Raw genomic sequence first — 26,635 nt, 5'->3', positions numbered from 1 at the left:
TACTAGATTGATCTTTCTTGCCATGGGAGAAGTGCTTAGCTTTGGGTTCAATTTTGCGGTGTCCTTACCCAGTGACAGAAAGGGTTGCAAGGCACGTATTGTATTGTTGCCATTGAGGATAACAAGATGGGGTTTATATCATATTGCTTGAGTTTATCCCTCTACATCAAGTCATCTTGCTTAATGCGTTACTCTGTTCTTATGAACTTAATACTCTAGATGCAGGTAGGAGTCGGTCGATGTGTGGAGTAATAGTAGTAGATACAGGCAGGAGTCGGTCTACTTGTTATGGACGTGATGCCTATATACATGATCATGCCTAGATAATCTCATAACTATGCGCTTTTCTATCAATTGCTCGACGGTAATTTGTTCACCCACCATAATACTTATGCTATCTTGAGAGAAGCCTCTAGTGAAACCTATGGCCCCCGGGTCTATCTCTTATCATATTTGCTTTCAATCTACTTTTATTTGCGTCTTTACTTTTTGCATCTATATTATAAAATACCAAAAATATATTTATCTTATCATACTATCTTTGTTAGATCTCACTTTCGCAAGTGGCCATGAAGGGATTGACAACCCCTTTATTGTGTTGGTTGCAAGTTCTTTGTATGTTTGTGTAGGTGCGTGTGACTTTTGAGGAGCCTCCTACTGGATTGATACCTTGGTTCTCAAAAACTGAGGGAAATACTTACGCTACTATTGCTGCATCACCCTCTCCTCTTCGAGGAAAACCAACGCAAGCTCAAGACATAGATAGAAGGATTCCTGGCGCCGTTGCCAGGGAGGTCTTCGCTCAAGTCAAGACATACCAAGTACCCATCACAAACCCATCTCCCTCGCATTTACATTATTTGCCATTTGCCTCTCGTTTCCCCCCCACTTCACCCTTGCCGTTTTATTCGCCCTCTCTTTCCCAATCTCCTCCTCTCTTTTCGCTTGCCTTTTTCTGTTTGCTCGTGTGTTAGTTTACCTTGTCGTTATGGCTAGTCCTCCTATCCTTATTCTCACTCCCGAACAAGAAATTCTCAATTTTAAGCAAAGGGAGAGAGAAAGTTTAAAAAATGCTTGGCATAGAATTTGCAATGCCCAATATAAAGCTACTAGGAAGCTTGCTACTTCCGTTTTTCTCCGCAATTTTTATGTAGGCATTACTCCTTGGAATAGATGTGTTCTTGATATTGCTACCGGAGGTGATTTTATGAGTATCCATATGTTTGATGCTTATAATGCTATGTTAGATTTGTTTGGCCCACCACCTCTTTTGGTTAATGGAACGGTTTTAACTTTAGAACATGTGATGCAATGGCTTGATATTATTGGAAATAAAATTTCCACTGTTGAGTTGATTGAAAATTTGGATAAAAAGATTCATAATCACATTACCCAATTTGGATCTAGGGTTGGAGTTACTTTGAAAAATCTTAAAGAAAAAGAACCTATAGTCAATGAAAAAATAGATCTAGACTCTGCTAGAATCGGTAAACTTGAGGATATCATTACAAACTTAGGTTCCGCGTTTTCCCTCATGAAAAACACGCCAAAACCCCCTACTAAAACTGCCAAGTTTATTTATGTTCCTAAAAATAAGGGTGAATCTTCTAGTAAGGGAGACGCGGATCTCAAATCTATAAGTGTTCTTCGCAATTGTCTTTCTATCGTTAAGAAACCTTTTGCTACCAATGAATTTCTTGAATTTTTTCCTAAGGGTTTAGCCATTGCTAAAAGGTGAGAAATCCCTAGAGATCACAAGTGTTCTATTGATGAATTTTGTTCCAAAGATGGCACCCGTTAGATCTATCTTTGTTTTTATGCCTAGCTAGGGGCGTTAAACGATAGCGCTAGTTGGGAGGCAACCCAATTTTCTTTATGTTTTTTGTTTTTGCTCCTGTTTAGTAATAAATCTTGCATCTACCTTCTGTTTATATGTGTTTTATATTTTAATTAGTGTTTATGCCAAGTAGAACCTATAGGATAACCTACGATGATAGTTGATTTGATTCTGCTGAAAAACAGAAACTTTGCACGCACGAATATAATTTTGTTAAATCACAGAAACGTGCTTTTGCGTTGATTCTTTTTTCTGCTGTTCAATAAACAAATTGTCCAGGACTTCCTATTTTTTAGGATTTTTAGAGTTCAAGAAGTTCACGTTAGTTACAGATTGCTACAGACTGTTCTGTTTTTGACAGATTCTGTTTTTCGTGTGTTGTTTGCTTATTTTGATGCATCTATGGCTAGTAAAATAGTTTATAAACCATATAGAAGTTGGAATACAGTAGGTTTAACACCAAAATAAATAAAGAATGAGTTCATTACAGTACCTTATGTGGTGGTTTTGTTTTCTTTCACTAACGGAGCTTATAAGATTTCCTGTTGAGTTTTGTGTTGTGAAGTTTTCAAGTTTTGGGTAAAGCTTTTATGGACTATGGAATAAAGGGTGGCGAGAGCCTAAGCTTGGGGATGACCAAGGCACCCCAGGATATTCAAGAATAGCCAAAAGCCTAAGCTTGGGGATGCCCCGGGAAGGCATCCCCTCTTTCGTCTTCGTTAATTGGTAACTTTACTTGGAGCTATATTTTTATTGGCCACATGATATGTGTTTTGCTTGGAGCGTCGTGTATTATATTAGTCTTTGCTTTTTAGTTTACCACAATCATCCTTGCTGTCCACACCTTTTGGGAGAAGCCTATTTGATTAGAATTTGCTAGAATACTCCATGTGCTTCACTTATATCTTTTGAGCTTGATAGTTTTTGCTCTAGTGCTTCACTTATATCTTTTAGAGCACGGTGGTGATTTATTTTTGTGCCATAGATCCAACTATAATAGCAAAGCTCGGGATACATCAAGATCGTGGCGTAGATGAACACGAGAGAGAGAGAGAGATCAAACACATAGCTACTGGTACATACCCTCAGCCCCGAGGGTGAACTACTCCCTCCTCGTCATGGATAGCGCCGGGATGATGAAGATGGCCACCGGTGATGGGCTCCCCTTCCGGCAGGGTGCCGGAACAGGCTCCCGAGAGGTTTTTGGTGGCTATAGAGGCTTGCAGCGGCGGAACTCCCGATCTATCTTCTGTTCTGGAAGTTTTAGGGTACGTAGGTATATATGGGTGAAAGGAGTACGTCGGTGGAGCTACGGGGGCCCCACGAGGCAGGGGGCGCGCCTAGGGGGGTGGGCGCGCCCCCCACCCTCGTGAGCACCTCCCGTATCTTCTGACGTGGGGTCCAAGTCCATCAGGTGGGTTTCCTTCCAAAAATAACTTCTCCAGTTGATTTCGTTCCGTTTTGACTCCATCTGATATTCCTTTTCCTCGTAACACTGAAATAGGCATAAAACAGCAAATCTGGGCTGGGCCTCCGGTTACTGGGTTAGTCCCAAAAATAATATAGAAGTGGATAATAAAGCCCAATATTGCCTAAAACAGTAGATAATATAGAATGGAGCAATCAAAAATTATAGATACGTTGGAGACGTATCAAGCATCCCCAAGCTTAATTCCTGCCCGTCCTCGAGTAGGTAAATGATAAAAAAGAATTTTTGATGCGGAGTGCTACTTGGCATAATTTCAATGTAAATCTTCTTACTTGTGATATGAATATTCAGATCCGAAAGATTCAAGACAAAAGTTCATATTGACATAAAAATAATAATACTTCAAGCATACTAATAAAGCAATGATGTCTTCTCAAAATAACATGGCAAAATAATGTTCATCCCTACAAAATCATATAGTTAGGCTATGCTTCATTTTCATCACACAAAGATGTTCCCAACTTCTATACCACCGATGACAAGCCAAGCAATTGTTTCATACTTAAATAATCTCAAACTTTTTCAACCTTCACGCAATACATGAGTGTGAGCCAGCACTATGGGTGGAACAGATATGATGATGGGGATTGTGTGGAGAAGACAAAAAAGGAGAAAGTCTCGCATTGGCGAGGATAATCAACGGGCTATGGAGATGCCCATCAATTGATGTCAACATGAGGAGTAGGGATTGCCATGCAACGGATGCACTAGAGCTATGAATGCTCAACAAAATAAAACTAGTGGGTGTGCATCTAACTCGCTTGCTCATGAAGACCTAGGGCATTTGAGGAAGCCCATCATAGAAATATACAAGCCAAGTTCTATAATGAAAAATTCCCACTAGTATAAAAAGACAACTTATGAGACTCACTACATGAAGAACAAGGTGCTACTTTGAAGCACAATATATGAGACTGACTACATGAAGAACACGATGCTACTTTGAAGCACAAGTGTGGAAAAAGAGATAGTAGCATTGCCCTTTTTATTTATTTTCTCCCCTTTTTTTGGCCTTTCTTCTTTTTTTGGCCTTTCTTTTTTTTGTGGGCAATGCTCTAATAATGATGATCATCACACTTCTATTGATTACAATATAAGGATTACAACTCGAAACTTAGAACAAGATATGGCTCTATATGAATGCCTCCGGCGGTGTACCGGGATGGTGCAATGAATCAAGAGTGACATGTATGAAAAATAATGCATGGTGGCTTTGCCACAAATACGATGTCAACTACATGATCATGCAATGGCAATATGACAAAAGTAATGTATGTCATGAATATGATGATGGAAGTTGCATGGCAATATATCTCGAAATGGCTATGGAAATGCCATGATAGGTAGGTATGGTGGCTGTTTTGATGAAGATATAAGGAGGTTTATGTGTGAAAGAGCTTATCGTATCACGGGGTTTGGATGCACCGGCGAAGTTTGCACTAACTCTCAAGGTGAGAAAGGGCAATGCACGGTACCGAAGAGGCTAGCAATGGTGGAAAGGTAAAAGTGTGTATAATCCCTGGACTCAACATTAGTCAAAAGAACTCATATACTTATTGCAAAAATTTAGAAGCCATCAAAAACCAAGTACTACGCGCATGCTCCTAGGGGGATAGATTGGTAGGAAAAGACCATCGCTCGTCCCCGACCGCCACTCATAAGGATGCACAAGCCAGGTACACTTCATGTTTCAAATTTGTTACACAACTTTAACCATACGTGCATGCTACGGGACTTGCTAACTTCAACACAAGCATTCTTTGAATTCATAATCACCCAACTAGCATGACTTTAATATCACTACCTCCATATCTCAAAACAATTATCAAGCATCAAGTTGATCATAGCATCCAATTCACTTTCTATGATAGTTTTTATTCAAATTACCATGCTGTTTAAGACTCTCAAAATTATATAAGTGAAGCATGAGAGTTCATTAGTTTCTACAAAATAAAACCACCGCTATGCTCTAAAAAGATATAAGTGAAGCACTAGAGCAACCGACAAACTACTTCGAAAGATATAAGTGAAGATCAATGAGTAGTCGAATAATTGTGCAACTATGTGAAGACTCTCTAACATTTAAGAATTTCAGATCTTGGTGTTGTATTCAAACAGCAAGAAAAGCAAAACAAAATTACAATTCAAGGATAGCACAACTCATGTGAAGAAGCAAAAACTTAGGCTCAACCGATACTAACCGATAGTTGTTGAAGAAGAAAGGTGGGATGCCTACCGGGGCATCCCCAAGCTTAGATGCTTGAGACTTCTTGAAATATTATCTTGGGTGCCTTGGTCATCCCCCAGCTTGAGCTTTTGTGTCTCCTTAATTCATCTCATGTCATGGTTTCTCTTTTTATCAAAAGCTTCATCCACAACAAACTCAACAAGAACTCGTGAGATAGATTAGTATAAACCAATGCAAAACCTTATCATTTTCTACTGTAACAAATCACTAACATTATTATTCAAAATTGCATACTAAATGCCTCTGCATACTTAATACTCCTATCCTCAAATAGAATCATTAAACAAACAAACATATGCAAACAACGCAAACATAACAGCAATCTGTCAAAACAGTACAGTCTGTAAAGAAGGCAAGAGTATGAATACTTCCCTACTCCAAAAATTATGAAATAAAATTCCCACTGTAGTAAATTTACCAGATCTCATTATGCAAAAGGTTTCATCATTATATAATTCTCTGACTTTTCTAGGGAAATTTTGCAACAGCGGTAAACTTTCTGTTTTCAAACAGCAACATGTATACTAGAAAAATAAGCATGGCAAAGGCTATCCTTGACATTTTTATTGAAACTAAAGATGAAAAACATTATTCTAAATAACAGAAAGTAAATACTAACAAGAGAAAATGACACTTCAAGCAAAAAACATATCATGTGGTGAATAAAAATATAGCTCCAAGTAAAGTTACCGATGAACGAAGACGAAAGAGGGGATGCCATCCGGGGCATCCCCAAGCTTTGGCTCTTGGTTATCCGTTGAATATTACCTTGGGGTGACTTGGGCATCCCCAATATTAGGCTCTTGCCACTCCTTATTCCATAGTCCATCGAGTCTTTATCCAAAACTTGAAAACTTCACAACACAAAACTTAACAGAAAACTCGTGAGCTCCGTTAGCGAAAGAAAACAAAACACCACTTCAAGGTACTGTAATGAACTCATTCTTTATTTATATTGGTGTTAAACCTACTGTATTCCAACTTCTCTATGGTTTATAAACTATTTTACTAGCCATAGATTCATCAAAATAAGCAAACAACACATAGAAAACAGAATCTGTCAAAAACAGAACAGTCTGTAGTAACCTGTATCAAACGTATACTTCTAGAACTCCAAACATCCTACAAAATTACGAAGTCCTAAGAAATTGGTGTACAAATCCATATCAAAAAGAATCAGATCAGAAGCACGTTTATGTGAATTAACAAAACTAATTTACTGGGTGAAAAAGTTTCTGATTTTCAGCAGGATCAACACAACTATCACCGTAAGCCATCCTAAAGGTCTTACTTGGCACTTTATTGAAACAAAAGCTATAAATCATGATTACTACAGTAGCATAATCATGTGAACACACAAAAACAGTAAGGGTAAATATTGGGTTGTCTCCCAACAATCGCTTTTCTTTAATGCCTTTTAGCTAGGCATGAAGATGACAATGATGCTCACATAAAAGATAAGAATTCAAACATAACGGGAGCATCACGAAGCATATGACTATCACATTTAAGCCTAACCCACTTCCTATACATAGGGATTTTTTGAGCAAACAACTTATGGGAACGATAATCAACTAGCATAGAAAGGTAAAACAAGCATAGCTTCAAAACTTGAAGCACATAGGGAGGAAACTTGACATTATTGCAATTCCTACAAGCATATATTCCTCCCTCATAATAATTTTCAGTAGCATCATGAATGAATTCAACAATATAACCAGCACCTAAAGCATTCCTTTCATGATCTACAAGCATAGAAAATTTATTGCTCTCCACACAAACCAAATTCTTCTCATGAATAGTAGTGGGAGCAAACTCAACAAAATAACTATCATGTGATTGAAAATTAAGATCAAGATGACAAGTTTCATGGTTATCATTATTCTTTAAAGCATACGTGTCATCACAATAATCATCATAGATAGGAGGCATGTTTTCATCATAGTAAATTTTCTCATCAAAGCTTGGGGGACAAAAAATATCATCTTCATCAAACATAGCTTCCCCAAGCTTGTGGCTTTGCATATCATTAGCATCATGGATATTCAAGGAATTCATACTAACAACATTGCAATCATGCTCATCATTCACATATTTTATGCCAAGCATTCTATGTAATTCTTCTTCTAGTACTTGAGCACAATTTTCCTTCCCATCATTTTCACGAAAGACATTAAAAAGATGAAGCATATGAGGCATCCTTAATTCCATTTTTTTGTAGTTTTCTTTTATAAACTAAACTAGTGCTAAAACAAGAAACAAAAAGATTCGATTGCAAGATCTAAAGATATACCTTCACTCACCTCCTCGGCAACGGCGCCAGAAAAGAGCTTAGTTGACGGGGTGTGAGTGAGTGCCCTTTACCTAGCCTCCCCGGCAATGGCGCCAGAAAAGAGCTTGATGTCTACTACACAACCTTCTTCTTGTAGACGTTGTTGGGCCTGCAAGTGCACAGGTTTGTAGGACAGTAGCAAATTTCCCTCAAGTGGATGACCTAAGGTTTATCAATCCGTGGGAGGCGTAGGATGAAGATGGTCTCTCTCAAGCAACCCTGCAACCAAATAACAAAGAGTCTCTTGTGTCCCCAACACACCCAATACAATGGTAAATTGTATAGGTGCACTAGTTCGGCGAAGAGATGGTGATACAAGTGCAAAATAGATGGTAGATATAGGTTTTTATAATCTGAAAATATAAAAACAGCAAGGTGACTAAAGGTAAAAGTGAGCGTAAACGGTATTGCAATGATAGGAAACAAGGCCTAGGGTTCATACTTTCACTAGTGCAAGTTCTCTCAACAATAATAACATAGATAGATCATATAACAAGCCCTCAACATGCAACAAAGAGTCACTCTGAAGCCACTAATAGCGGAGAACAAACGTAGAGATTATGGTAGGGTACGAAACCACCTCAAAGTTATTCTTTCGGATCAATCTATAAAAGAGTTCGTACTAGAATAACACCTTAAGACACAAATCAACCAAAACCCTAATGTCACCTAGATACTCCATTGTCACCTCAAGTATCCGTGGGCATGATTATACGATATGCATCACACAATCTCAGATTCATCCAACCAACACAAAGTACTTCAAAGAGTGCCCCAAAGTTTCTATCGGAGAGTCAAGAACGTGTGCCAACCCCTATGCATAGGTTCCCAATGTCACGAAACCCGCAAGTTGATCACCAAAACATACATCAAGTGGCACATGATATCCCATTGTCACCACAGATAATCACGGCAAGACATACATCAAGTGTTCTCATAAAGACTCAATCCGATAAGATAACTTCAAAGGGGAAACTCAATTCATCACAAGAGAGTAGAGGGGGAGAAACATCATAAGATCCAACTACGATAGCAAAGCTCGGGATACATCAAGATCGTGCCATAGATGAACACGAGAGAGAGAGAGATCAAGCACATATCTACTGGTACATACCCTCAGCCCTGAGGGTGAACTACTCCCTTCTCGTCATGGATAGCGCCGGGATGATGAAGATGGCCACCGGTGATGGGTTCCCCTTCCGGCAGGGTGCTGGAACAGGCTCCCGAGAGGTTTTTGGTGGCTACAAAGGCTTGCAGCGGCGGAACTCCCGATCTATCTTCTGTTCTGGAGGTTTTAGGGTACGTAGGTATATATGGGTGAAAGGAGTACGTCGGTGGAGCTACGGGGGCCCCATGAGGCAGGGGGCGCGCCCTAGGGGGTGGGTGCGCCCCCCCACCCTCGTGAGCACCTCCCGTATGTTCTGACATGGGGTCCAAGTCCATCAGGTGGGTTTCCTTCCAAAAATAACTTCTCCAGTTGATTTCGTTCCATTTTGACTCCGTCTGATATTCCTTTTCCTCATAACACTGAAATAGGCATAAAACAGCAAATCTGGGCTGGGCCTCCGGTTAATAGGTTAGTCCCAAAAATAATATAAAAGTGGATAATAAAGCCCAATATTGCCTAAAACAGTAGATAATATAGCATGGAGCAATGAAAAATTATAGATACGTTGGAGACGTATCAGTGTCCTGGACATGGAGCGTTTTGGCCGCGCGCTGCGTCAAAGATGGTTGTGGCTGGCCTGGAAACACCCGGATCGGCCCTGGGTAGGCATGGAGGTGCCATGTTCGGAGACAGACAAGGTACTTTTCCGCGCGGCAACTTCTGTCACCATCGGCAATGGACAGACCGCAAGATTCTGGACTTGCTCCTGGCTGGGGGAGGGCACGCTCAAATTGTTGTTCCCGGACCTGTACAAGCATTCGAGGAGGAAGACCAGGACTGTTGGGGATATGACTATTTGTGTAAGCCGCCCAGTATGCGCCGGGTTACGCAAAGAGGACTCATCATAGGAAGCCCAAGACCAAGCATGAAGATGGCGGTTCAATAAAGAGCTTAAGGCCCACAGGCGGCTTAAGCCCGTTGTAGTAAACTGCCATGATGGCATGACTTGTAATGTAAGGTAGATTTAACTGGTCATCGAGCCGGACTCTATAAGCCGGCCGGGACTCTGTAAGCCACAAGGCGTCAACCCGTGTATATAAGGGGACGACCTGCTGGCGGCATAGGGCAAGAAACAACTCATCGAGAGCCGGGCATAGTGTATCTCCCTCCCTGGTCATCGAAACATCAATACCAACCCAACTAGACGTAGGCCTTACCTTCACCGTAAGGGGCCGAACTAGTATAAACCCTCTCGTGTCTCTTGTCCTGATTTAACCCCTTCAAGCTTCCTAGTTGCGATGGCTCCACAACTAAGTCCTTTCACGAGGACATCTGACGTGACTATTCCACAACAAGGACAGTCGCCGACGCCCTGCAAGATGATCGCTAGCTACTTGACCTCGCGCACGGATCAGCTGGTGCATGATTGTCATGCTAGCTCAGCTGCTGCGTTCGGCGGCGATCGCCATAAACCCGCAAGTCAGCGACGCCATCAGGTGGAACCTGGAGGCCAGTGGCTGCTACACCACTTCATCTGCCTACAATGCGCAGTTCCAGGTGAATCATCTCTCCGATTTTAGGCACATCATATGGAAGACTTGGGCACCCGGAAAGCTGAAGATGTTCTTTTGGCTGTTGCTGCTGAACATATTGTGGTGCAATGACCGGCTCCAGCGACGAGGATGGCCGAACCCTTACTTCTGCCAACTTTGCCTCAGAAGCCTGGAGACTGCTGATCACCTCTTCTGGTCGTGCCTGTTCGCTCAGGCACTCTGGGGCAACCTGGCGACTTGGAACAGATGTGAGGCCTTGAAGCTGCACGCGGACAGTGACGGCCTGGACGGGGCGGGCCGCGTGCTCAAGGTGGAAAGCACCAAACCTGAGCTCAGAAGGGGGATCAAGTCAGTGATGCTGCTTGCGTTGTGGGAAGTGTGGAGGCACCGAAACGACTGCATTTTCAGAGGGCGCGAGTCCTCTTTGACTGAGGTGACACAGGCGATCAGAAAGGTGATTGAGCTATGGCGTCAGGCGGGTGCATCATGCCTGCTGCATCCTTTCACCTTGCCAACAGAAGGGATAGGCTAAGGAGCGCAACGTTGAGTTTTTTTCTTAGTGCTGGGATCCTCTCCAGTTTTTCTTTCGTTTCTCTTCAGTTTATCTCTTTTGATCCTAGGATCAACCACCATGTATGCGTGATTTCCCCATTGCTCCCTGCTATGATCAATTATGAAAAGCCAGCAGCTTTGCTGGATCTTTCAAAAAAATCATCATCATGACATACTTTACTTTTGTCATATTGCCATTGCATGGTCATGTAGTTGACATCGTATTTGTGACAAAGCCACCATGCATTATTTTTCATACATGTCACTCTTGATTCATTGCACCATCCCGGTACACCGCCGGAGGCATTCATATAGAGTTTCGAGTTGTAATTCTTATGTTGTAATCAATAGAAGTGTGATGATCACCATTATTAGAACATTGCCCAACGAAAAAAGGAAAAAGAAAAAAAAGAAAGGCCAAAAAAGGCCCAAAAAAAGAAAAAAGGAAAGAAAATAAATAAAAAGGGCAATGTTACTATCTCTTTTTCCACCCTTGTGCTTCAAAGTAGCACCTTGTTCTTCATGTAGTGAGTCTCATATATTGTGCTTCAAAGTAGCACCATGCTTTTCATATAGTGAGTCTCATAAGTTGTCTTTTTCATACTAGTGGGAATTTTTTATTATAGAAATTGGCTTGTATATTCCTACGATGGGCTTCCTCAAATGCCCTAGGTCTTCGTGAGCAAGCAAGTTGGACGCACACCCACTAGTTTTTTTTGTTGAGCATTCATTTATAGCTCTAGTGCATCCGTTGCATGGCAATCCCTACTCCTCATGTTGACATCAATTGATGGGCATATCCATAGCCCGTTGATTATCCTCATCAATGTGAGACTTTCTCCTTTTTTTGTCTTCTCCACACAATCCCCATCATCATATTCTATTCCACCCATAGTGCTATATCCATGCCTCACGCTCATGTATTGCGTGAAGGTTGAAAAAGTTTGAGATTATTTAAGTATGAAACAATTGCTTGGCTTGTCATCGGGGGTATAGAAGTTGGGAACATCATTGTGTGACGAAAATGAAGCATAGCCTAACTACATGATTTTTTAGGGATGAACTTTCGTTTGCCATGTTATTTTGAGAAGACATGATTACTTTGATTAGTATGCTTGAAGTGTTACTATTTCTTTTATCAATATGAACATTTATTTTGAATCATTTGGATCTGAACATTCATGCCACAATAAAGAAAATTACATTATGAATTATGCTAGGTAGCATTCCACATTAAAAATTCTCTTTTTATCATTTACCTACTTGAGGACGAGCAGGAGTTAAGCTTGGGGATGCTTGATATGTCTCCAATGTATCTATAATTTTTGATTGTTCCATGCTATTATATTACCCCTTTTGGATGTTTATGGGCTTTATTTTACACATTTATATCATTTTTTGGACTAACCTACTAACCCGAGGCCCAGCCCATATTGCTGTTTTTTTTGCCTATTTTCAGTAATTCGAAGAAAAGGAATATCAAACGGAGTCCAAACGGAATGAAACCTTCGGGAGCATGATTTTTGGAACGAACGTGATCCAGAGGACTTGGAGTGCAAGCCAAGAAGCTGCCGAGCCTACCACGAGATAGGAGGGCGCCCCCCTTGTAGGGCGCACCCCCTGTCTCGTGGGCCCCTCGGGAGGCCACCGACGTACTTCTTCCTCCTATATATACCTACGTGCCCCGAAAACATCCAGGAGAAGTACAAAACACAATTTCCACCACCGTAACCTTCTGTATCCGCGAGATCTCATCTTGGAGCCTTCGTCGGCACTCTACCGGAGGGGGAATCGACCATGGAGGGCTTCTACATCAACATCCTTGCCCCTTCGATGAGTTGTGAGTAGTTTACCACAGACCTACGTGTCCATAGTTATTAGCTAGATGGCTTCTTCTCTCTTTTTGGATCTCAATACAATGTTCTCCCCCTCTCTTGTGGAGATCTATTCGATGTAAACTCTTTTTGCGGTGTGTTTGTCGAGATCCGATGAATTGTGGGTTTATGATCAAGTTTATCTATGAATAATATTTGAATCTTCTCTGAATTCGTTTATGTATGATTGAGTTATCTTTTCAAGTCTCGTCGAATTATTAGTTGGGTTTGGCCTACTAGATTGATCTTCCTTGCCATGGGAGAAGTGCTTAGCTTTGGGTTCAATCTTGCGGTTTCCTTACCCAGTGACAGAAAGTGTTGCAAGGCACGTATTGTATTTTTGCCATTGATGACCCACAAGTATAGGGAATCTATCGTAGTCCTTTCGATAAGTAAGAGTGTCGAACCCAACGAGGAGCAGAAGGAAATGATAAGCGGTTTTCAGTAAGGTTTTCTCTGCAAGCACTGAAATAGTAGGTGATAGATAGTTTTCTGATAAGATAAATAGTAACGAGCAAAAAGTAAATAAAGTAAATAAAGTGCAGCAAGGTGGCCCAATCCTTTATATAGCAAAGGATAAGCCTGGACAAGTTGTAATAATGAAGAAGGAGCTCCCGAGGACACATTGGGAATTATCATCAAGCTAGTTTTCATCACTTTCATAAGATTCACGTTCGGTACTTTGATAATTTGATATGTGGGTGGACCGGCACTTGGGTACTTCCCTAACATGGACAAGCATCCCACTTATGATTAACCCCTATTGCAAGCATCCGCAACTACAAAAAGGAGTATTAAGGTAAACCTAACCACAACACTAAATAATGGTGAAGTGTCATGTAGTCGACGTTCACATAACACCAATAGAGGAGAGACAACATACATCTCATCAAAATATCGAACGAATACCAAATTCACATGATTACTAATAGCAAGACTTCACCCATGTCCTCAGGAACAAACGTAACTACTCACAAAGCATATTCATGTTCATAATCAGAGGGGTAATAATATGCATAAAGGATCTGAACATATGATCTTCCACCAAGTAAACAAAATAGCATCAACTACAAGGAGTAATCAACACTACTAGCAACCCACAGGTACCAATTTGTGGTTTTGATACAAGATTGGATACAAGAGATGAACTAGGGTTTTGAGATGACATGGTGCTGGTGAAGATGTTGATGGAGGTTGATCCCCTGCCGATGAGAGGATCGTTGGTGATGACGTTGGTGATGATTTCCCCCTCCCGGAGGGAAGTGTCCCCGGCAGAACAGCTCCGCCAGAGCCCTAGGTTGATTCCGCCAAGGTTCCGCCTCGTGGCGACGGAGTTTCGTCCCGTAAGCTTGCCCGCGATTTTTTCCAGGTGAAAACCCTTCATATAGCAGAAGATGGACGTCGGAGGCCCACCAGGGAGCCCAGGAGATAGGGGGCACGCCCTACAGGGGGGGGGGGCGCCCCCCTATCTCCTGTACAGGGTGTGGGCCCCCTGGCCTATTTCTTTTGCCCAAAAATTCTTATTAAATCTGAAAAGTTGTTTCGTGGAGTCTCAGGTCTTTTGGAGTTGTGCAGAATAGGTTTCCAACGTTTACTCCTTTTCCAGCCAGAATTCCAGCTGCCGGCATTCCCCCTCTTCATGGTAAACCTTGTAAAATAAGGGAGAATAGCCATAAGTATTGAGATATAATGTGTAATAACATCCCATAATGCAATAAATATTGACATAAAAGCATGATGCAAAATGGACGTATCAACTCCCCCAAACTTAGACCTCGCTTGTCCTCAAGCGGAAGCCAAAATCGAAAAATATGTCCACATGTTTAGAGATAGAGGTGTCGATAAAAATAAAATACGGACATGAGGGCATCATAATCATTCTAATAATAGCAACATATATGGATTTTGTCATATGATTTCCTATGTTCAAGTAATAAGCAATTCACAATGTCATGTATGATTCAAAAACTTCATTGGGAACTAACAAACTATAATCTCAGCCATTGAAACAATTTCAATTTATCGTAACATCAGAAAGAGTCAATAATAGAGCTTTTCAGCAAGCTCACATACACAACTATCTCGTAGTCCCCTATAATTGTTAACACTCACGCAATACTTGTGGTTATAGAGTTTCAGCCGGACACTAAGAAAGATAGGGGCTTATTGTGTTGCCTCCCAACATACTCACCTTTAGGTGATGTCAACAATAATAGCCTATGCCAACTTACATCCAATTGGATATATGCATCATGATCTTTCCAACACGAGGAGCTTGCCAAAGGATAAAATGAAAAAGGGAAAGGTGAAGATCACCTTGACTCAAGCATAATGTGAAACATAAAGTAAAAGATAGGCCCTTCGCTGAGGGAAGCAGAGGTTGTCATGTGCATTTAGGGTTGATGCATGAAATCTCAATGCAAAAGAACATCACTTTAGATTGCCCCTTGTATGTGGACCTTTATTATGCAATCCGTCGCTTTTATTACTTCCACAACAAGTTAGTACAAAGCTTATTTTCTCTGCACTAATAAGTCATACATATTTAGAGAGCAATTTTTATTGCTTGCACGGATGACAACTTACTTGAAGGATCTTACTCAATCCATAGGTAGGTATGGTGGACTCTCATGGCAAAACTGGGTTTAAGGGTATTTGGAAGCACAAGTAGTATCTCCACTTGGTTCAAGGAATTTGGCTAGCATGAGGGGGAAAGGCAAGCTCAACATGTTTGGAAGGTCAATGACGATTTACTTTAACTGAGATGTCGGAAAACATAAACCATTACGTTGTCTTCCTTGTCCAACGTCAACTCTTTTAGCATGTCATACTTAATGATTGCTTCACAATCATAAAATATGTCCAAGATAATATATTTATATGTGAACCCCTCTTTCGTTATCACTTCCTATTAATTGCAACGATGACCAAGGCTACGTTCATCAACTCTCAACAATTTTTATGCCTCATACTTTCTATGTGTGAAGTTATCACTATCCATAAGATCAATATGAACTCTTTTGTTCTTTCTACTTTTTCAAGATCATAGCAACATAGCAAAGCCCTTGACTCAACACTAATCTTTATTATAGATAGCACGCGGACTCGATTACAAAAAGAGATCACAAAGCAAAACTCAAAACTACTTGATATCAAAACTTCAACTACTAATAGATCAAGATACTACTAAAAGGACCGAACTAAATAAAGCGGTAAAGATAGGAGTGTGATAGTGATACGATACCGGGGCACCTCCCCCAAGCTTGGCAGTTGCCAAGGGGAGTGCCCATGTGATTATTTCTTCGGAGGTGATGGGGTAGGATTTGTTGATGATGCAGGCTTGTCATCCGTCTTCCAAGGCATAGGCTCTCCATCATAGAAGGATGATCGAGTCTCCAGGATCCTTAAATCTGCAGCCAAACTCATTCTTTTGAATCTATATTCATACTCACAGTTCTGGTTTTGCAGGCCATAAATCTGGGCTTGGAGGTGCTCGATTTTCTCTTGAAGCTTGAAGATGGTCTCCCCAATGACTTTGGCATCCAGCTTGTGGTTGTTGGTGAACTCCGTGATCATCATCTGGTTAGCGTTGAGTCCACGCTCCACCATCCCTTGGCACTTGAAAACTTCTTGCTCCATAGCTTCAAGCTTCGTCTCCATGCTCTTGGTACGCCTTGGTCCCTCCACATCGCGGATGTGCAACACCCCCTCACGCATCTCAATGGTTTGAGGGTGATGCCGCACCTCCGCAAGATAGGGGTTGATAACCCTCTCAAAAAACTTGTCCTTGGGAGCACTCGGAGATGACATGATGTTCTAGATCTGAAACAGAAACAGCTCGAAACGAAAACAGAGGATATTTGCGTGATACAGTGGTCAAAACCTTCGGGAGTATATATAATGAATTTTTACTGACCAAAATACGTAACATACAAGAAAACGGAGTCCGGGAGGCACACGAGGTGCCCACGAGACAGGGGGCGCGCCCTACAGAGGGGGCGTACCCTACAGGGGGGCGCGCCCTCCTCTCTTGTGGGAAGCTCGTGCCCCTTTCGGACTACTTCTTTCTTCCTAAAATCCTTAAATAATCCAAAACTGATAAAAATTGCCATTAGAGTTGTTTTGGAGTCGGTTTACTTACCGTACCACATACCTTTGCCTTTTCGGAGTCTGGAACGTTCTGGAAAGTGTCTCTTATGTATTCCTCAAGGGTTATGGTTTCAATAATATTAGTTTCAACATTGATAGGATTACCTGAAATATAATGTTTAATTCTTTGGCCATTTACCACCCTCGGGTTTGTGCCTTTGAAGTTGTTGATTTTTATAGCACCAGAACGATAGACCTCCTCGATAACGTAGGGACCTTCCCATTTTGAGAGAAGTTTTCCTGCAAAAAATCTTAAACGAGAGTTGAACAATAACACATAATCTCCTACGTTAAACTCACACTTTTGTATCCTCTTATCATGCCAGTGTTTCACTTTTTCTTTGAAAAGCTTAGCATTCTCATATGCTTGGGTTCTCCATTCATCAAGTGAGCTAAAATCAAACAACCTCTTCTCACCAGCAAGTTTGAAGTCATAATTGAGCTCTTTAATAGCCCAATATGCTTTCTGTTCAAGTTCAAGAGGTAAATGACATGCTTTTCCATAAACCATCTTATATGGAGACATACCCATAGGATTTTTGTATGTAGTTCTATAGGCCCATAATGCATCATGAAGTTTTTTGGACCAATTCTTTCTAGATCTATTCACAATCTTTTGCAAAATTAATTTGAGCTCTCTATTGCTCAACTCTACTTGACCACTAGACTGCGGGTGATAAGGGGATGCGATTCTATGATTGAAATCATACTTAGCAAGCATCTTACGGAAAGCAGCATGAATAAAGTGTGAACCACCATCAGTCATAAGATATCTAGGGACTCCAAACCTCGGAAAAATAACTTCTTTAAGCATTTCAATAGAGGTCTTATGATCAGCACTACTAGTTGGAATAGCTTCTACCCACTTAGTAACGTAATCAACAGCAACTAAAATATGTGTATAACCATTGGAGGCAGGAAAATGTCCCATATAATCAAAGCCCCATACATCAAACTGTTCAATAACAAGAGAATAATTCATAGGCATTTCTTGACGTCTACTAATGTTACCTAATCTTTGACATTCATCACAAGATACGAAAAACTTACGAGCATCTTTGAAAAGAGTAGGCCAATAAAAACCAGATTGTAGTACCTTGTGTGCAGTTTTGTCTCCAGCGTGGTGTCCTCCATAGGATTCGGAGTGACACTTGCGTAGGATTTGTTCCTGTTCATGCTCAGGCACACAACGTCTAATAATACCATCTACTCCTTCTTTATAAAGGTGTGGATCATCCCAGAAGTAATGTCTTAAATCATAAAAGAAGTATTTCTTTTGCTGGTATGTGAAACTAGGAGGTATATATTTACCAACAATGTAATTAGCATAATCAGCATACCAAGGAGCAGTACGAGAAGCATTGACAACCGCTAATTGTTCATCAGGAAAACTATCATTAATAGGCAGTGGGTCATCAAGAACATTCTCTAGCCTAGATAAGTTGTCTGCAACGGGGTTCTCAGCTCCCTTTCTATCAATAATATGCAAGTTAAATTCTTGGAGCAAGAGAACCCATCTACTGAGTCTAGGCTTAGCATCTTTCTTTTCCATAAGATATTTAATAGCGGCATGATCGGTGTGAATAGTAACTTTGGAATCTACAATATAAGGTCTAAACTTATCACATGCAAACACAACTGCTAAGGATTCTTTTTCAGTGGTAGCATAATTTCTCTGGGAAGTATCAAGAGTCTTACTAGCATACTGGATAACATTCAATTTCTTATCGACTCTTTGCCCTAAAACAGCCCCTACAGCATAATCACTAGCATCGCACATAATTTCAAAAGGTAAATTCCAATCAGGTGGCTGAACAATAGGTGCAGTGATCAAAGCCTTCTTAAGTGTTTCAAATGCTTCTACACAATCATCATCAAAGACAAAAGGAATATCCTTAATGAACCTCCTATAAAAACCGGCATGACCAAGGAAACTTCTTATACCTTTTATGTCCTTGGGACATGGCATCTTTTCAATAGCATCAACTTTGGCTTTATCAACTTCAATACCTCTCTCGGAGATCTTGTGCCCCAAGACAATGCCTTCATTAACCATAAAGTGACACTTTTCCCAATTCAGGACGAGACTAGTGTCTTCGCATCTCTGCAAAACTCGATCATGGTTGCTCAAACAATCATCAAAAGAGGATCCATAGAAGGAGAAGTCATCCATGAATACCTCACAAATCTTTTCACAAAAATCAGAAAATATAGCCATCATGCATCTTTGAAAGGTAGCAGGTGCATTACATAAACCAAAAGGCATACGTCTATAAGCAAAAGTACCAAAACGGCAAGTAAAAGTAGTTTTAGATTGATCCCCCGCTGAAACAGGTATCTGAGAGAAGCCAGAATAACCATCTAGAAAGCAAAAATGTGTGTGTTTGGATAGCCTTTCTAGCATTTGATCAATAAAAGGTAAAGGGTAATGATCTTTCTTAGTGGCTTTGTTTAACTTACGGAAATCAATTACCATCCTATAACCTGTAATAATTCTTTGCGGGATCAATTCATCTTTATCATTAGGAACAACGGTAATACCTCCCTTTTTGGGGACTCAATGGACAGGGCTTACCCATTCACTATCAGCAACGGGATAAATAATACCTGCCTCAAGGAGTTTTAGTATCACCTTTCTTACCACTTCCTTCATTTTGGGATTTAATCGTCTTTGAGGATCTCTAACTGGTTAGGCATCTTTCTCCACTGAGATTTTGTGTTGACATAATATGGGACTAATGCCCTTAAGATCATCCAGAGTATATCCAATAGCAGCTTGGTGCTTCTTCAGAGTTTTCAATAATCTTTCTTCTTCTTTCTCTGAAAGGTTAGCACTAATAATAACATGATATATTTCTTTTTCATCAAGATAACACTACTAGGGAAAAGGCTAGCAGCAGCGCGGGTTTTCAGGCTAGCAGCAGCGCGGGTGGCCGCGCTACTAATAAGGCGCTACAGTTAACTCATAGTAGTAGCGCGGCCCCAACCCGCGCTACTACTGCTGACGATATCAGCAACGCTTTTTGTGAACGCGCTACTATTAACTAGCTGTAGCGGTTTCGTCATCCCTCGCTACTGCTATATCTTTCATCATTTTCCCACTACCCCATTCCCTTTCAGTTCTCCTTTCACTTTCAGTTCTCCTTTCAGATACTATATACTAGGTACTGCTAGTAGATATCAAATTCATAAACCATTACTAGGTACGGTAGTACTCCCTTCGTTCCAAATTACTCGTCGTGGTTTTAGTTCAAACCACGACGAGTAATTTGGAACGAAGGGAGTACTAAGATAACAATTTCATGCATAGCCAACATGCATCCTCAAGCAGTACATGGTCATATCAACGGCCATCATCATATGTAGTTCTAGATGATATCGACGACGATCATCATATGTAGTTCTAGATGATATAGCCACACACACATATGTAGTTCTAGATGATATAGCCACACACACATATGTAGTTCTAGATGATATAGCCACACACACATATGTAGTTCTAGATGATATCAAAGAAAATCATCATCCTCAAGCCTGGGCGGTTGGTGTTCCTGATAGTAATTAGGATGGCCTGTCCAACACGAAGATTCTTGCCATCGAGGAATTTCTTCCACCCAACCGAGCTTAAGTGTGTGCGACCGTACGTGTCCATGCGGTAAGTACAGGTTGTGACGGAGCCCCTTGCAGTAAGGCATAGTCCAGCTGAGCCTTCTTCATCAGGCTCGATACCATAACTCACAGATATGCTCTTTGCCAATTTCTGAATAAGAAAAACATATCAATTAATAAGCATGTGATCGAACTCTACACTAAAACATATATATCATCGACTAGATTCCACACAACATACCATATCATTGGACTGTACACTAAGTAATTCACACTATTAATTTGCATTTGTAAGTATAACATACCATATCATGTCGATCAACCATGGTATTTGTCAAGCGGGTCACGAATGGAACCCCGACAAAGTCAGCACGTGGCAGAATTATGTCCCACAGGTTGGACACCTCCTTCTCACTCAGCCTTGTTCTTTGAGCTACGATGGCTTCATGAAGTGGGTCCTCATCATCTTCATCGAGTGGGTCCTCATTATCTTCATCATCTTCATCATCTTCGTCATCTTCATCATCTTCCACCAGGTTGAGATAAATGACAGCTAGCTTGGGTCTTTCTGCTCGGAAGTTGAAGCTGATCAACTCACCACCAGTAAGATGCATGCGAGCGACGAAACGGGCCCATCCATCTCCTCCAATCTGCGACATATTGCGTCCTTTCTCGACCTCCATAGTGTACGGCCCCCCAGGAGCCTCAAATGTCATAGTGTCTCTTGTCAGCTTGTTGAATTTCAACCTCACATTGCATGGGACGATCTGTGTAAAATAAGCAAAATGACACAATGCAGTAATGCCAACACAATGCAGTAATTTCAACCTCACATTTCACCTAATTTCTTACCGCCGCATGACGAAAACTCGGCTAGAAGTAGATGCAGAACAGCTTGCCAGTTGCAAGGCTGCTGGCGCATCTTGACTTGCACAGTTGACATAGTGGTGGTGGTGGTGGCGCCATTCTTTCTAAAGCAATATGAGCAAAGGATTACTAAATCAACTAAATCAAAATGTTCCTAAGTCAACTAAATCAACTAGCCTACTAAATCAACTAAATCAAAATGTTCTAAGTCAACTAAATCAACTAACCTACTAAGTCAACTAAATCAAAATGTTCTAAGTCAGCTAAATCAACTAGCCTACTAAATCAACTAAATCAAAATGTTCTAAGTCAACTAAATTAACTAAATGAATTAGCCTACTAAATCAACTAAATCAAAATGTTCTAAGCAACTAAATCAACTAGCCTACTAAATTAACTAAATCAAAATGTTCTAAGTCAACTAAATCAACTAGCCTACTAAGTCAACTAAATTATATCAACTAAATCAAAATGTTGCATATGAGCAGGAGGGAGAAGGAGGGCGACTCGAGGAGGGAGAAGAGAGTAGGATGGAGGAGGAAGGCGGAGCGAGGAGGGGCCGGCCGGCGCGGCCAGTTGAGGGAGGACGGAGGAGGAAGGCGGAGCAAGGAGGGGCCGGCCGGTGTGGCCAGTTGAGGGAGGACGGAGGAGGAAGGCGGGGCAAGGAGGGGCCGGCCAGCGGTGAGTGGAGAGGGAGGATGGAGGAGGAGGCCGGTACGGAGTCCAGCAAGGAGGAGGAGGTGACGGCGCGCGGCGCAGACGGAGGAGAGGGGCGACGGGTGCGCGCGGCGCAGATTTTGAGTGGCTGTGTGTGAGTGGATCCGAAGGGAGGAGATGAGGGAGATGGATGGCTTAGCAGTAGCGCTCTTCAGCAAAACACGCTACTGTTAAGCTATCTAGCAGCAGCGGTTTTCAGAGTAAAGTGCTACTGCTATGTGTCAGCATGCAAAAATACACATTGATCATCAACGATCTTTTTGTGTACAATCTGATTTGACAATATGAGTCCTCACCGGTTTAGGAACAGGTGAAGACTCATATTGCAGCCACAAATTCTACACATAGAGTTCAATGAAGATCAAGTGCTTGTCAAAGTGTGAGAAGTAACATATTTAACGTGGTAGAAACTCTCTTCACGGAGCGAGGTGGGACTAAATTTTTGTAGGAAACTTAGCAGTAGCGCTTATCTGGGAAATGCGCTGCTACTATGCTACGTAGCAGTAGCGCGCGTCATTTTAATGCGTTGCTGCTATAACTAGCCTTGCGGCGGCCTCGTAGGAATTATAGCAGCAGCGCGTCTTTGGGTGGACGCGCTACTGCTATATTTGTCTCAGCAACGAGTTTCAATGGTCCGCGCTACTGCTAGTTAGCAACAGCGAGTTATTTTGAAGCGCGCTGCTGATAAGATTCGGTGTATAGGCTTTTCCCTAGTAGTGTAAGAATACTTAAGATTATCAGGTAATGGTTTGAGTTCAAACATGGGATCACCCTTGGGTGGAGGGGGATCCCCAAGAATTTCAACGGGAAGATTATGTTTCAGCATAGGTTCTTGTTTAAGGAACACTTCATCTATTTCTTCCCTTTCCTTCATAAACATATCATTTTCATGGTCTAGCAAATACTGTTCTAACGGATCAGTTGGAGGAACATCAATGGAAGCAAGACCAATAATTTCATCCTTACAAGATGGTTCCTCTTCACGGTGTTGTCTACGAAATTTAGAAAAGTTGAACTCATGAGACATATCACCTAGACCAATAGTAACTACATCCTTTTCGCAATCTATCCTAGCATTAACGATGTTCAAGAAGGGTCTACCAAATATAATGGGACAAAAGCTATCTTGTGGGGAGCCAAGAACAAGAAAATCAGTAGGATATTTAGTTTTCCCACACAAGAATTCAACATCTCTAACAATTCCCATTGGTGAAATAGTATCTCTATTGGCAAGTTTAATTGTGACATCAATATCTCCTAACTCAGCGGGTGCAATATCGTGCTTAATTTCGTTGTATAAGTCAATAGTATTGCACTAGCACTAGCACCCATATCACATAAGCCATTATAACAATGATATCCTATTTTAACAGAAATAATAGGCATGCCTACCACAGGTCTATGTTTATCTTTAGCACAAGGTTTAACAATTCTAGCAGTTTCATCACAGAAATAAATAACATGCCCATCAATATTATCAGACAAGAGATCTTTAACAATAGCAACATTAGGTTCAACTTTGATTTGCTCAGGAGGTGTATAAGTTCTAACATTGCTCTTACGAACAACAGTCGAAGCTTTAGCATGATCTTTTATCCTAATAGGAAAAGGAAGTTTTTCGACATAAGCAGTAGGAATAATAGGATCACTATATGTAATAGTCTTCTCTTCGACTGTAATAGGTGCAACTACTTTCACTTCAATGGGAGGATTATATTTAAACCACTTCTCTTTAGGGAGATCAACATGAGTAGCAAAAGTTTCACAAAAAGTAGCTACTATCTCAGAGTCAAGTCCATACTTAGAGCTAAATCCACGGAAAGCATCGGTATCCATAAAAGATTTAACACAATCAAACTTAGGTGTCATACCTGACTCCTTACCATCGTCGGAACCCCAATCTTCAGAGTTGCGTTTAATTCTTTCCAATAAGTCCCATTTGAAATCAATAGTCTTCAGCATATAGGAACCAGCACAGGAAGTATCAAGCAGGTTGTGATTATCAAGAGAAAGCCGAGGCATAAAAATTCTGAATAATCATTTCCCGAGAGAGCTCATGATTGGGGCATGAATACAACATTGACTTAAGCCTCCCCCAAGCTTGAGCGATGCTTTCTCCTTCGCGAGGCCAGAAATTATATATGTAATTACGATCATGATGAACAAGATGCATACGATAGAACTTCTGGTGAAATTCCAACTTCAATCGCTTATAATTCCAATATCTCGTATCATCACATAGCCTATACCATGTTATTGCATCTCCCTTCAAAGATAAAGGGAAGACCTTCCTTTTGACAACATCATCGGGAATACCTGCAAGCTTAAATAATCCACGAACTTCATCCACAAAGATGAGGTGTAAGTCGGGATGCAATGTTCCGTCTCCTGCAAAAGGATTAGCTAGCAGTTTCTCTATCATACGCGAAGGAATCTCAAAGTGAATATTTTCATAACATTCAGTAGGTTGAGGAGCATCTCTTTGCTCTTCTGGTTGGGGTGAAGATACCCCAAACAAGCCCCTCAAATGATTAGTTTCCATAGTAACAAGTAACAAAAAATTTCAGCACACTATATAAATGTTTCCTTACCAAGTTCCACTCACCAAGAGCACTATGCTCCCCGGAAACGGCGCCAGAAAAGAGTCTTGATGACCCACAAGTATAGGGGATCTATCATAGTCCTTTCGATAAGTAAGAGTGTCGAATCCAACGAGGAGCAGAAGGAAATGATAAGCGGTTTTCAGTAAGGTTTTCTCTGCAAGCACTGAAATAGTAGGTGATAGATAGTTTTCTGATAAGATAAATAGTAACGAGCAAAAAGTAAATAAAGTAAATAAAGTGCAGCAAGGTGGCCCAATCCTTTATATAGCAAAGGATAAGCCTGGACAAATTCTAATAATGAAGAAGGAGCTCCCGAGGACACATTGGAAATTATCGTCAAGCTAGTTTTCATCACGTTCATAAGATTCTTGTTCGGTACTTTGATAATTTTATATGTGGGTGGACCAGCACTTGGGTACTGCCCTAACATGGACAAGCATCTCACTTATGATTAACCCCTATTGCAAGCATCCGCAACTACAAAAAGGAGTATTAAGGTAAACCTGATCACAGCATTAAACATATGGGTCCATATCAACCCCTAACGAAGCAACGCATAAACTAGGGTTTAAGCTTCTGTCACTCTAGCAACCCATCATCTACTTATTACTTCCCTATGCCTTCCTCTAGGCCCAAATAATGGTGAAGTGTCATTTAGTCGACGCTCACATAACACCACCAGAGGAGAGACAACATACATCTCATCAAAATATCGAACAAATACAAAATTCACATGACTACTAATAGCAAGACTTCACCCATGTCCTCAGGAACAAATGTAACTACTCATTCATGTTCATAATTAGAGGGGTAATAATATGAATAAAGGATCTGAACATATGATCTTCCACCAAGTAAACCAAATAGCATCAACTACAAGGAGTAATCAACACTACTAGCAACCCACAGGTACCAATTTGTGGTTTTGATACAAGATTGGATACAAGAGATGAACTAGGGTTTTGAGATGAGATGGTGCTGGTGAAGATGTTGATGGAGATTGACCCCCTCCCGATGAGAGGATTGTTGGTGATGACGTTGGTGATTATTTCCCCCTCCCGGAGGGAAGTGTCGCCGGCAGAACAGCTCCGCCAGAGTCCTGGATTGATTCCGCCAAGGTTCCGCCTCGTGGCGGCGGAGTTTCATCCCGTAAGCTTGCCCACGATTTTTTCTAGGTGAAAACTCTTTATATAGCAGAAGATGGACGTCGGAGGCCCACCAGGGAGCCCAGGAGATAGGGGGCGCGCCCTATAGGGCGGGCGCACCCCCTGTCTCCTGGACAGGGTGTGGGCCCCCTGGCCTATTTCTTTTGCCCAAAAATTCTTATTAAATCTGAAAAGTTGTTTCGTGGAGTCTCAAGTCTTTTGGAGTTGTGTAGAATAGGTTTCCAACATTTGCTCCTTTTCCAGCCAGAATTCCAGTTGCCGGCATTCCCCCTGTTCATGGTAAACCTTGTAAAATCCAGTAGGAGGCTCCTCAAAAGTCCCACGCACCTACATAAGGCATTCCATCTGAAAAGTATTGAGATATAATGTGTAATAACAACCCATAATGCAATAAATATTGACATAAAAACATGATGCAAAATGGACGTATCAGCCATTGAGGATAACAAGATGGGGTTTATATCATATTGCTTGAGTTTATCCCTCTACATCATGTCATCTTGCTTAATGGGTTACTCTGTTCTTATG

The 26,635-nt window shown here is 41.2% G+C and overlaps 1 pseudogene; it reads left to right on the top strand.

The window, feature by feature from the left end:
* Window positions 1–10,436: 10,436 nt before the first annotated feature.
* LOC123039643 (uncharacterized) overlaps window positions 10,437–26,635 on the top strand; it is a 53,915-nt pseudogene continuing 37,716 nt past the window's right edge.

This window comes from Triticum aestivum, chromosome 2B, assembly GCF_018294505.1.
Source record: "Triticum aestivum cultivar Chinese Spring chromosome 2B, IWGSC CS RefSeq v2.1, whole genome shotgun sequence".
In the NCBI taxonomy this organism is placed as follows: Eukaryota; Viridiplantae; Streptophyta; class Magnoliopsida; order Poales; family Poaceae; genus Triticum; species Triticum aestivum.
Note: the sequence above shows the minus strand (reverse complement) of the source record. Positions and strands in the feature narration are given on the sequence as shown.